Consider the following 13,992-nt stretch of genomic DNA (forward strand, 5'->3'; position numbering starts at 1 on the left):
ATTTTAAAGCTTGAGGAAATAGTACCTTAACTGGACTCTTGATTACCTCGGCATTCTTGGGAAACTCGGTACTATCATTGCTTTGTTCCTCTTCAACATCCTTTGGCTTATCAGCTGTTGGGATGTGTAAGGACTTACCACTTCTGTCACAATGGCATTGACCTCTTTCAAATTTTTTTGTGCCATATGCTGACCTTGGGGTGCGGATTGAGCTTGAGAAAGAAACTTGCCACGCTCATTCACACTCAAGGAGCTCATTATCTTGGATATATAAATCTTTATCTCTTTGTTATATTCAACAACCTGCATAATCAAATATTCAAACTTTTGATTAGTTTTACTTTGTGCCTCAATAAAAGTATGCAAAGTGTCTTCTAAAGGACTTCTAGAAGATGAAGGTGCATGATATGATCTAGGGGGTTGTGTAGGATGCTGGTTTTTAGATTTCTAATTAAAATTGGGGTGATTACGCCACCCAGGATTGTAGGTATCAGAGAAAGGTGAAACAGGCTTTATGTACATACCTAAGGCATTACGTTGTTCCTCATACATCCATCTCATCTCAGCAAATGCGGGACACTCTTTAGCATGATGATCTACCCCGCCACACACAAAACATGGTCCAAAAGACTCTGTATGATTAGCCACGTGTGTTGGTTTTAAGTTTTTATTCTTCAACACCTCTAGCTCCCTAATGAGTATCTCAACCTTAGCCTTTAGGTTATCCTCTTCCCTGATATGGTAAATTCCACCACCATTTAGGTTTCCTACAGGTTGTGACCTATTTTTGCTCTCAGTAGCATTAGGTCTAGTCCAAGTGTGAGCTTTTTTAGCAAACTCATTGAGGTATTCTATAGCCTCATCAGGATCTTTCTGTAAGAGCTCACCATTACACATTATCTCCACAAATTGACGCTCTAGAGGTGTAAGTCCCTCATAAAAATAGCTCACTAAGCGCCAATTCTCATACCCATGATGAGGACACATACTCAATAGCTCCTTAAATCTCTCCCAAGACAAATACAAAATCTCACTGTCCTTTTGTGCAAAGGTGGAGATTTACCTTTTTAAAGTATTAGTCTTATGTTGGGGAAACTATTTATTAAAGAAGACTCGAGTCATCTCATTCCATGACCCAATAGATCGTGGTCTCAATGAGTATAGCCAACTCTTAGCTCTATCCTTCAAAGAGAAATGAAAGAACTTAAGTCTCACAATGTCATCAGTTGCATTTTGACTATAAAAAGTCGCAACTACTTCCTCAAACTCCCTAATGTGCACATATAGATTTTCATTTTCCAAGCCATAAAAAGTAAGGAGTAACTGTATCATCCCTCTTTTAAAATCTAATTGATGAGTATTAGTTGGAAACATGATGCATGATGGTGTAGTTGTGCGTGTAGGGTGGAGGTAATCCTGAAGGGTCCTAGTGGGTTAATCTTCATGTTCACTCATTTGCTTAGAATTAGAAGAATTATCAAACAAATGATTAGAAAAATTAAACTCTGACTCTAACACAGGTCTACAAGTAAACCGACCCAAGGCGTCTCTATACCTGTGCATGTAAGGTAGAGAAAAATGCAACACTAAAAAAAAAGCTACAAAAAGAAAAAGAAAATACAATAAAGATGCACCAAGCTAAAAAAGGGAACGAAGTTACCACATTTACAAACTGTTGAAAAGAAAAACTATCTCACAATTCTTCTACCGTCTCCCCTGCAACAGCACCAAAATTTGATTACGCCTAAAGAATAATGCGATAGTTGTAGCACAGCTTTAGGGTATCGATTCCATAGGGAGACAAATTAAAAGAATAGCAAAAGGAACAAAGAAACTAAATGAAAAATATTAAATAAGTTATGAAGAGCAAAGATTAATTTTAACTGCAAAATAATAGTGAAGCAAAGTGATTAATGGAAAAAGTACTCAAATTTGATGAATAGTAGAGTGTCGAGAATCCCTTGCACAAATCTGGTATTTTAATTATTTTTAATTTATTGGATAACTCAATTTACGAAATTTTCAATCGGAAGGTATAAATTTATAAACCAAAATTAAATTAAATGTAACCCTTTGAAAAATCATTCACCACTTTTAAAATATGTAAATTACTACTCCTATTGAGAAAATCCAATGACAACAATATACTCAGGGAGCGATGTTGCAGCAAAAAATTAAATCAATATAGATAAATAATTGATCTAAATATAATAAAAAAACTAATCCATTCAATAGAAAAAGCATGACTAAATCCATAAACAGAATAAATTATATGATTATTCAGAGAAGAAAACAACAACGATGAATTGATAATGATAAAATAAAAGAGTTTTGACAATTGAAAATCAAATAAATGAATTAAAAATAAATTAGAAATATCATTTAATGTGCAAGTTCATGTCTAACCCTACTTGAGAATTTAGTTACCCATAAATATACTAGATAACAAAAATCTCCAGAGAAAACTGAAGCGAACGGTGGCCATGGAAGTGGTTTTCTCCTCTCTTCAGATCTACCTCTTGTGCCTCCTCCTCCTCTCTATTTCGTGCTAATGATATACTTATATAGAGTATGAAAGAAACTCTAATATCCTCTTAATTTTAGCATTAAAAAAAAAGAACTAAATTTTAAGACTCATCTTAGCAGCCTCGTACGCCCTTCAAGACTTCTAATTTGGAAATTCTTATTAGAGACAAAGTTATAGCTCTTTAAGATAACTTTCTAATATATTAATAATCGTATCAATCAGATATGTGAGTAAAAAGATATAGTCAAAAGACTAAAGTATGTCCAGACTATCTTCTAGCGAATTTTGGACTTGGACTTCTTATGGTTTCATTTTGTGATTTTTTTCTTTTTCTTTTCTTCCAATTTGCTCTCAAACCCCATGAATGTCCTCCTTTGAATTTGACTGGGCTTGACTTGCACTTTTATAAATTCTGAAATTAAACATAAAAAAACTGCTTAGGAGGTCCAAGCATTTGGTGTTTCTTTTCTTTGGTGCATAAATGAAGGTAAGGAGGTCCAAAGCATTTGCAATCTTTTGGGATTTATGAGTTGTGAAGAGGTATTTGTTACATCTGATAAAACATTGGTCTAACCTTTGGATTTCCTTTTCCATGTTGAGGCTTTGGGAGCCAGTTGGGGGGGGAGGGGGGGTTGGTGGGGAGGTCAGAAGTAGAATGTCCAAAAATAGAGGATTTTGTCGAAAGAGGAACTGTGTCGTTCACATTGATTCTACAATTGCTAGCCAACTTTCCTATTGGTGAGTTGAAAGGTAAAAGGGGGTCGAGATTACTAACCTTTTTAGTTACCTCCTCTAGACCACGATTGGTGGCCTTACTACTTTCAGCTAAGGACCCGAGATTCTGGGGATCCTCAGAGATAAGCATAGCATTGCTCATTAGACCCATGAGGCAAGTTTTCAAGGATCAGATTGCTTTCCTGGCAAGGTTGATGCCTAGATGACTTACAGAGATGGCGGTGATGTTGTCATTTTTTTTTTCCTAAAAGATGTCTTCACTTCAGTAGTAGTTTCATATGAAAGTAGTACGAATTTAGTGGTGACTACATCGGGTCACGGGATGGAGGAGATGGAGGAGGGAGATGGAGTAGAGTAAGAATTAAGGAGGGAATTAGGGAAATGGAGAGCAAAACACGAAATGGACCATTTAGAAAACCCACTTGAAACGCACCGTGTCATTTTCTACATGGGATTCGTTGGATCTTCGTGCACAGGGGTGTGTGCCAAGTCATGTAACAAGAGCTTTTCCATTACGTTGATCGGCAGGGATTACGCCTAGACGATTGGCAGAGATGGAGATGATGGTGGGGTGGCTGGCAGAGGAGTGCAGCGCAATCAAGGAACGACATGGGTCGCGGAGTGAAAGTGGGGTTGGAATCACTTGTTGTGAAAGGGAGATGAATCGAATTAGAAGATTCAAAACAGACAAACATAGTGAAAGTTTTTTTATTCTCCTAATATTTTTTTTTAATCAGAACTTATTCGCATGTGTGCCAAACTTCGTGCGTGAACTCACCTGTCCGTAGCAGTATTGTTACATAAAATTTACAATTTTCTCAAAATTCCAACAAAATACAAAAAATAATTTAAGTTTTTACAATCTCAAAACAAAATTTATATTAAAAAATTATATTTTAATAATATTTCAATTTTATAATATTTTTATTCAACATTTTTTCTCTTATTTTCTAAATCTCCATAAACCATCTTAACTCAAATAATTTCATTACTATTTACAAATACATTCACTATTATTTACAAATTTCTCATATCGTATCATCTCAACTCAACGTCCAAATGAGGACTCACCTACTTCATGAGTTTATTTAGCTCTTAACTTCACTAATTTTTAGGGGACACTTGAGAAATGAGATAAGTTGGCAAACTATGAATAATAATGAAATGATTTAAGTTAAGATGTTTTATTAGATTTTGATAAACGAGAAAAAAAAAACTTGAAGAAAAATATTTTAAAATTAAAATTTTGTTGAAATATAATTTTTGTTTTAAAATTTGAAAAGTAGTATTATTTTTTATGTTTTTTCTGTAAGTTTGAAAATTTTGTAATGATTAAAATTTGTAGTGATATTTGGTAAGAAAATTAAGAAAATTTTTGGAACGAGATGATGAGATTAGTTTTTCAAATAACCCCTTAATCTTGTATCCAGTAGGTATTTAAAGGTGATGTTAAGGTGATTTCAGATAATCTGAGTTGGTCTATAAATAGTAATATTTTGTGAGTCTCATTGAGATGTGTTTGAGACTACATTTTGATGTTGAATTGAGTTGTGAATAATAATATTTTGTAATTCTTAACTTTTTTAGATTGAAATAAGTTTAAATTTTTTGGTTGAAATGTATGAAGTAGGTTGAGATAAGTTTAAGGTTGTGTTTAGGTAGTGAGATAATTTCAGATACTCTATGAATAGAAGGGAAAAAGTAGTGAAAAAGTAATCATAAAATATTGAATAGTAGTGAATAGTCATACAAAATAGTAAAAGGTAAGTGAAAAATAATGATAAAATAATAAATAGTAGTAAAGTATTCATACTCTACTATCCAAACTGGCTCTAACTTTTTTAAGGGAAATTAAAAAAGTAATGAGTCTTATTAATGATTAGTTTGAAATGAATTGAGTTTGGTTCATATTCCAAACATAGCCATATTGCAAATAGATTAAGATGAGTATTTGAATATATGAAATATGTTGGAATTGATTTAACTTTTCAAAAGAAACTTTAAAAAAGTAACAAATTCTATCAATAATTAATTTAAAATAAATTAAAGTGATCTTAATATCCTTGTATAGCTTTAATGTCCCATTTGGACGGTGAAAGTATTTCATTTCATCTCATCTTTCATCGTTATAATTTAATAAATTTTTACACAAAATATAATAAATAATTTAATTTTTTAAAATTTTAAAAAATAAAAATATTAAAAAATAATATTTTATTTAATTAATAACTTTTATCTAAAATTATCTTATTTCGTCTTACTAACCAAACCGTGATATTCGAGGAGTACACTGCTCAGAAACAACGTCCAAGTGAGCTGCAAAGCAGAAATATTTAATTCCTCGCAACCCCCAACACTCTCAAGCCATGAATACAAATAAAAGAAAAGTTAAATAATCGTCTGGATTCTTAGCGTTTAGACCGCAGACATAGAATATAGAAAATAACAACATATAGCTTTGATTTGATTATACCTTCCAAAGAGAGATAAGTTCGAATATACTTTTCTATTTTTCTCTATTCCTTTTTTTTTTTTAAGCCTCAAAAGCTTTATGTTGGGTTAACGACAATGAGTTAAAAAAATAAAAAAAAAATAAAAGAAAAGAAAACGAAAAAAGTAGGCTAAAACTTGCTTGAAACACACTTAACTTAAAAATATTTAAAAAAAAAAAAAAAGAAAAAAAAAAAACCTCCATGATCTTCTTCACAATCTTTGCTTTCCCACCAAACAGGCTCCAATCCAATGATTCTTTGCATGCATGACAGCAACAATTCCACCCTAAGCCCATAACTTTTATATTTAGAAGCTTTCAAATCTTAAATCATGAAATTATCCTTATCTAATTCAAGATATTTAATTTTGTAATTAATTATCATGATATTTTTCTTATCTCATCCCAATGTAATTTTTCAATAAATAAGAATCTATTATTTATATTCCATATTCATTTTATTGAGAATCTTCAAAGTTTCCCTGATCTCATTCTTCTCGTTTCATTTCAATGTATATTATGTAAGATTTTGGATAATATCTAATAATAAAAAGAATCGTTAGAACACTAACCTCTGGCCATCGTTGATCAAGTATTTGCAGGAACCAATTGTTTCTGGATTGTGAACCCTCACAGATTTCTATATGGAGAGTATTGGGTAGGGGTTTTCAACCTATCTTTTTTAGATCATGAAAATTGTGACTGATGGAAAATCACAGGCATTTATATATAGATAGGCCAAGACCCTTATCCACTGTTTTCTAAGTGTTGCTTCCTTCCATCAAAGAATGTAACTATTGGGTTTTAAATGAGTAGTATCTTTATTTTAATTACCCAGAGTTTTAATATAAATATAAAACTATTAAATAAATATATATAATATATTTGAAAGGGTGTGGCACGTAAGCCACCTTCAAATCTCCTACAAGGAGACGTGTGCTTTCATTCTCCCACTTGGCTTACGTGACAGTCATTTAAAATTATCTGGGTAACCAAAACCGAATATGGCCACAAATAAAACTACTCAAACCATAAACTGTAGTAGAAAGATATAATACATGAATCATGGCGGTTATGTTATTATATTAACATTTCCTTCCATGTATTACACTGTATTAACCTCTCTAAATTAATTTCCATATGTGAAATATCTCTTTATGAATGACTTCCTATAAGTCATTATGGGTCTATACATCATAGATTAGGAGCAAATACTTTATGTGCACAAATAAAAAATATTATTCTTGACAACAACAAGTACTGTATACAATAATTAAATCAAACATAAAATGAGCTCATTAATCCCATGCTCTCTACATGTTTCAAAAACATTTTTATTGAGAGCTCTTTTGTCATGGGATCTGCAATCATAAAGGATGTACTTATATGTTCTATAGTGACTTCTTGTTCCTTAACTCTCTCTCTGACAGCAAGATACTTTATGTCAATATGTTTGCTTTTGCTCCCACTCTTGTTATTCTTAGAAAAGAAAACTGCTGCCAAATTATCACAGTAAATTCTTAATGGCTTAGATATTGAATCCACAACTTGAAGCCCTGTGATGAAACTCCTCAACCATTTTGCCTGTGAAGTTGCTTCAAAGCATGCTATAAACTCTGCCTCCATGGTAGATGATGCAATGACTGTCTGTTTAGTACTTTTCCATGATATGACACCTCCTGCTAACATGAAGACATACCCTGAAGTGGACTTTCTGAAGTCATGACAACCCGCAAAATCTGAGTCTGAATATCCAACCACTTCTAGACAATCAACATGCTTATAAGTAAGCATATGATTCTTGGTTCCTTGTAAATATCTCATAACCTTTTTAGCAGCCTTCCAATGTTCTATTCCAGGATTGCTTTGGTATCTTCCCAACATTCCCACAGCACATACAATATCAGGTCTTATACAAACCTGTGCATGTATTAAACTACCAACAGCAGATGCATATGGAATGTTTTCTACTTCTTTCTTTTCCAAAGCATTTTTCGGACATTGACTTAAACTGAATTTATCACCCTTTAATATGGGTGCTGCATTGGGTGTACATTCATTCATTCTGAATTTTTTCAACAGCTTTTCAATGTAGGCTTTATGAGAAAGTCCTAAAATTCTTTTAGACCTATCTCGGTGAATCTCTATGCCTAAAACATAAGAAGATTCGCCTAAATCCTTCATTTCAAAGCTTTGGAATAGAAATTTTTTGGTGTCATGTAGTAGACCCAAATCATTAGTTGCAAGCAAAATATCATCAACATATATGACTAAGAAAATGAACTTACTCCCACTAAATTTATGGTATATGCAATTATCCACGATGTTCTCTGTAAAACCAAATGAAGTAATAACATCATGAAACTTCAAATACCATTGACGGGATGCTTGTTTTAGTCCATAAATTGATTTCTTTAACTTGCAAACTAAATGATCACCTTTATCAGAATGAAACCCTTCAGGTTGCTTCATGTATACCTCTTCTTCAAGAATCCCATTTAAAAAAGCTGTTTTCACATCCATTTGATGTAGCTCTAAATCAAAGTGAGCTACTAATGCCATGATCACTCTAAATGAATCCTTTTTAGAAACTAGAGAGAAAGTATCATGGTAGTCAATACCTTCTCTTTGTGTAAATCCTTTAGCTACAAGTCTGGCTTTATATCTATCGATATTACCATTTGAGTCTTTCTTGGTTTTATAAACCCATTTACAACCAATGACTTTAACTCCTTTAGGTAAATTGACAATTTCCCAAACTTGATTTTTAGCCATGGATTCCATTTCTTCTATCATAGCATCATGCCAAAATTTTGAATTTTCTCCACTCATGGCATGTGAAAAAGAGATTGGATCATCTTTAGGTCCCACATCAAAGTCGGACTCTAGTAGGTACACATAATAATCATCAGAAATAGCAGGCTTCCTTGTTCTAGAGGATCTTCTTAATTCTACATTTTCATCTATATTATGTGGATGTTGCAATGTAGAGTCAAAGTTGGTATGTTCCTCATGAGATGATGGTGGTTCTTGAATTGATTGATCTTCAAGAATATCATATTGATTTCCTTGAATGACAATCATTTCATTTCCATTCACGGATGTAGTATCTGAATTTCGTGTTTCCTCCCACTCTATCTTTCGAGAAACATTATTCCAACTTATTCCAAAATCCTCAATAAATTTTGCATTTCTGGCTTCCACAATTCTAGGTGTATGTGAGGGACAATAAAATCTGTAGCCCTTAGAATTTTCTGCATAGCCAATGAAATAACCACTGACTGTCCTTGGATCCAATTTCTTTAGTTGTGGATTATAGACCCTAACTTCAACTTGACAACCCCATATGCGCATATGCCTTAAACTAGGTTTCCATCCTTTCCATAATTCAAATGGTGTTTTGGGAACAACCTTAGATGGAACCCTATTTAAGATATACACTGCAGTTTTTAAGGCCTCACTCCACAAATATAGAGGAAGATTACAATTACTGAGCATACTTCTTACCATATCCATAAGGGTACGGTTTCGCCTTTCAACAACACCGTTTTGGTGAGGTGAACCTGGCATTGTATACTGAGCAATAATACCTTCTTCTTTAAGAAAATTTGCAAATGGACCCGGTCGTTGCCCTGACTCTGTATATCTACCATAATATTCTCCACCCCTGTCAGATCTTACGATCTTTATTTTCTTATCTAATTGTTTCTCTACTTCCTTTTTATATATTCTGAAAGCATCTAGTGCTTCAGATTTATCAAAAAGGAGGTAAAGATACATAAACCGTGAATAGTCATCAATAAATGAGATAAAATATCTCTAACCATTTATGCAAGGGGTACTAAACGGTCCACAGATGTCAGTGTGTATGATCCCAAGAATTTCGTCACTCCTCTTGGCACCTTTACTTGTTTTGTTGGTTTGCTTACCCTTTATGCAATCCACACATGTACCAAAATCTGAGAAGTCTAAAGTCTTTAGGACTTCATCATTTACTAATCTTTTAATTCTCTCTATGGAGATATGTCCCAATCTCCTATGCCATAATATAGAGGAGGACTCATCAACAATATTACGTTTAGTGCCAATATCATCATGCAGAGTTAATAGACTTTTTTCAAAAATAGAATCTAAATTTAATTTATACAAACCATTTAACAAGGTCCCAGATCCTACAAATGTGGAGTTTTTAAATACATAAACATTTGAATTCACAAAATTAAATTTAAATCCCAAAGGTACTAATCTAGATATAGAGACCAAGTTTCTAGAAAATGAAGGTACATAAAATGTGTTTTCAAGATCCAAAATATAACCATTATTTAAAATAAGTCTAAAAGTTCCTACAGCCTCGACGTGCGAACGCATCCCATTTCCTGAGTAGATGCCTTGTTCACTTCCCATCGGTTTCCTTAGGCTGAGAAAACCCTGCATGATATTGACAACATGAATTGAGGTACCCGAATCAATCCACCATGTATTATGATGAGAGTCTACAAAATTGGACTCATAGCACACAAGAGAATTGAGATTACCTTTTTTCTCAAGCCATGATTTATACTTTATGCAATCTTTCTTTTTGTGCCCTTTTTTCTTGCAGAAGAAGCATGCATCATTGTCTTTATAGCGTTTGAATGTCGCTTTCCCGTCCTTCTTCCACTTATTAATACCGACACTTTTGCCTTTCTTCCATTGTCCCTTTCTTTGAGTAACAAAATGAGCACTCTCAATATTTTCATGTTTCAATCTCTCTTCTTCTTGTACACACATGGTTAAAAGTTCATTGATGGACCATTTTTCCTTATTTGTGTTATAGGAAATCTTAAATGGTCCATATTCTGTAGGAAGAGAGTTGAGTATGAAATGGACAAGGAATGACTCTGAAATCTCAATCTCTAAAGACTTTAGTTGGGCTGCAATATCCCTCATTTCCATTATGTGCTCACGCACACTTTTGGATTTGCCATGCTTCATAACTGATAATTTATTCATTAAGGTGCTAGCCAATGCCTTATCAGAACTAACAAATTGCTCTTCAATAGCCTTTATGTAGTCTTTGACTTTATCACACTCTGGGATTGAACCTCTAATGCTCTTACTCACATGTGACTTGATGAGCATTAGACTTAATCGGTTAGACCGCTCCCACCTTTCATAGGTATTTTTATCTATCAATGAACTTGATTCAGTGGGTATAGGTGGTTCATCCACACGGAGTGCCAAGTCCAAATCCATGCACCCTAATGTTAAAAGAACCTTTTCTTTCCAGTCCGAAAAATTTTCCCCATTCAGAATTGGAATATTAGAAGATTCACTATTTAAAAAGGAAGACATAGTAGCTGCAATAACATAACCAATAACATATATCAATGCTTTGAATCAAACAATAACTATAGTTTGAATTGACCAATGTCTAATTCAAAAAACAAATCTAAATCTCCCTGTGGGTAAAGATTGCAATATGCATAAGATTTGCTTATATTTTCTTTATAATAAGACTAGTGTTTTACAAATACTTAGGAAACGAGATCCCGCACCTATGGGTATAGGAAATCTCATTTCCCTAATATTGTTTTTCACTATCTTATTCTAATTAAATCATATATATATATATATATATATTTTATAATAATTACCTCCCTGTAGGGCCAAGTAATTACTAGAATGATTTAATTGCAATAGAAAATGCCATGATAAAATCAAACAGAATAATATATTAAAATATTATTATGTGTTAAGATGCTGTGGCCATTCTCAATACACAATAATATTTATATTCTAATATGGCATTATTCACTATAACGTACTTAATCATGATGCTATTACATCGACTAATAATCAAACATCAAGATGATTCAAAATATATATATACACTGACTAGTATCATTGCACGAAACTACATGTGAGTTTTTAAACCTTAACCGAATAAATTATTCATGATAAATCAAAATCTGTTGCCCAAGAGTCAGTCAAACACGTGTTTATTTATCACATGGGTCAAAGCGATTTAATTTCATATCACATTTCTGAAATGAAAGTGCAAACCCCTGCCCATCGAAAATGAATTAACAATTGCTAATTTCACCAAAAGTCAGTACCACTTCACTCAAAACTTTTTTTTTTTTTTTAAATCCAAACGTCTTATCACCAAAAGGTACCATTTCGTACTCATCCCTAACCTTCAGACCGCTCTGTAATTCAATTTCAGTTTCTATTCTAATCTTTTGGTCAAAAAATCGAAAGATTTTCTTTTTCTTCGGAAAAATCTCAAATCACCACTAATGATGAGTTTAAAAAATATATGGATACAAAAAATATATGGATACAAAAAATAACATATCAAATTTTGAACCTAAACCCAGTTTATAAAGTTTGAACGTAAGACCCAAAACATAAATCCACTCTTAAGTATCAAAAATTCATAAAAGTTTTTGATTTACAAAGTCAAAACATTTCAGATCTAAAGGAAAGGAGTAAAAACACAAATCGAAATAAACCTTGATGAATAAAAAAAAAAAAAATCTTTGGGTCAAAGACTCAAAAACGAAGATGAACTCTAATATATATTCGATCTGTGTTCTTCCGTATATGCCCCAACATACATTTTTTTTAATTCACAGAAATGAACTCTAACCATAACGCACAGATCAGAATAATCCAAATATCCAAACATGTATTCTACCAATTAACAATCCGTGTAACAATCGAAATCCATACTAAACAACGTGGCGCAAGAGTTTGTTTTGATACCACTATTGTAAGATTTTGGATAATATCTAATAATAAAAAGAATCGTTAGAACACTAACCTCTGGCCATCGTTGATCAAGTATTTGCAGGAACCAATTGTTTCTGGATTGTGAACCCTCACAGATTTCTATATGGAGAGTATTGGGTAGGGGTTTTCAGCCTATCTTTTTTAGATCATGAAAATTGTGACTGATGGAAAATCACAGGCATTTATATATAGATAGGCCAAGACCCTTATCCACTGTTTTCTAAGTGTTGCTTCCTTCCATCAAAGAATGTAACTATTGGGTTTTAAATGAGTAGTATCTTTATTTTAATTACCCAGAGTTTTAATCTAAATATAAAACTATTAAATAAATATATATAATATATTTGAAAGGGTGTGGCACATAAGCCACCTTCAAGTCTCCTACAAGGAGACGTGTGCTTTTATATTATTATTTTAAATTCTATCCAAATGATGATTACAAAGACCACTTAAGATAAGGGCCTATTTAGATATACAAAATTACCCTAAATTTAGATTTTTTTTACAACAAATAAAAGTTTTCACAAATATAAAAACATGTACAACGTAAAAGCTCCCAATAATTTACCGCTACCATACAATCGAAAGGTAAGAAACAAGCTGAAAGTCCTACTAAAAAAAATACTTGCATTGAAATAAGAAAGCAAAATTAACATCCAAAAACAGTCATCATTAATCTCCTTTCTTTGTAGAGGTCTCTCTCCTGTTGTAGTATAGGTTTTGCCATTCGGTGATGATGGCTAACGAGTTTGAAACATTTTACAAGAATGTCTCTATTGGAGAAGGAAAATGGGAATTATTGGTGGATTCTCATATCATTGAGCTAACAGTTGCATGTGGGGAAAAATGCTTAATTTTATCCCTTCTTACATAGCGGTATTACAATCGAGAAGCATTTAAGAGTACGTTGAAGAAAGTTTGGCAGCCTATTAGAAAAATCGCGTTCAAAGAGTTGGGATCCAGATTAATGCCAATTAAGTTAAGATGAACTTGATAAACATTGAGTTCTAAGAGAAGAGCCTTGGTCTTTTGATAGGAATCTTGTACTTCTGAAAGCAATGGAAGAAGAGTTACAGGTTACGAAGATCAAAATTACAAAAGCCTCATTTTGGGTCAGATTATATGATATGCTATTACACACTATGAATGAGTGGGTGGGGAGACTAATTTGTAGTGTAATTGGCACTGTGAAGGAAGTCGTTGTAGAACAGGGAGATGTTGCATGGGGAGAATACTTGCGGATAAGAGTGAAAATGGATATAACTTAACCATTAATGTGTTGTATAAGGATCGATCTTGGTGCGCTTGGTTCATGTTGGATCAAATTTGCATATGAACGACTGCCTAATTTCTGCCATACTTTGGGGAAATTAGGCCATAACCATAAAGAATGCACCCTGTAGCACACTCAACATGACATGCAAAAGGATGATTGCCTGCCATTTGGTCCATGGATATGTGT

At 33.0% G+C, this 13,992-nt stretch overlaps 1 non-coding gene across 1 annotated transcript; it reads left to right on the forward strand.

Annotated features, from left to right (window-relative positions):
- Positions 1-967: 967 nt before the first annotated feature.
- On the forward strand, positions 968-1,075 carry LOC122283572. The gene has a single exon (XR_006230970.1). It is a non-coding gene; the product is annotated as a small nucleolar RNA R71 (small nucleolar RNA).
- The last annotated feature ends 12,917 nt before the right edge of the window (positions 1,076-13,992 follow it).

This window comes from Carya illinoinensis, chromosome 11 (genome assembly GCF_018687715.1).
Source record: "Carya illinoinensis cultivar Pawnee chromosome 11, C.illinoinensisPawnee_v1, whole genome shotgun sequence".
Classification (NCBI taxonomy): domain Eukaryota; kingdom Viridiplantae; phylum Streptophyta; class Magnoliopsida; order Fagales; family Juglandaceae; genus Carya; species Carya illinoinensis.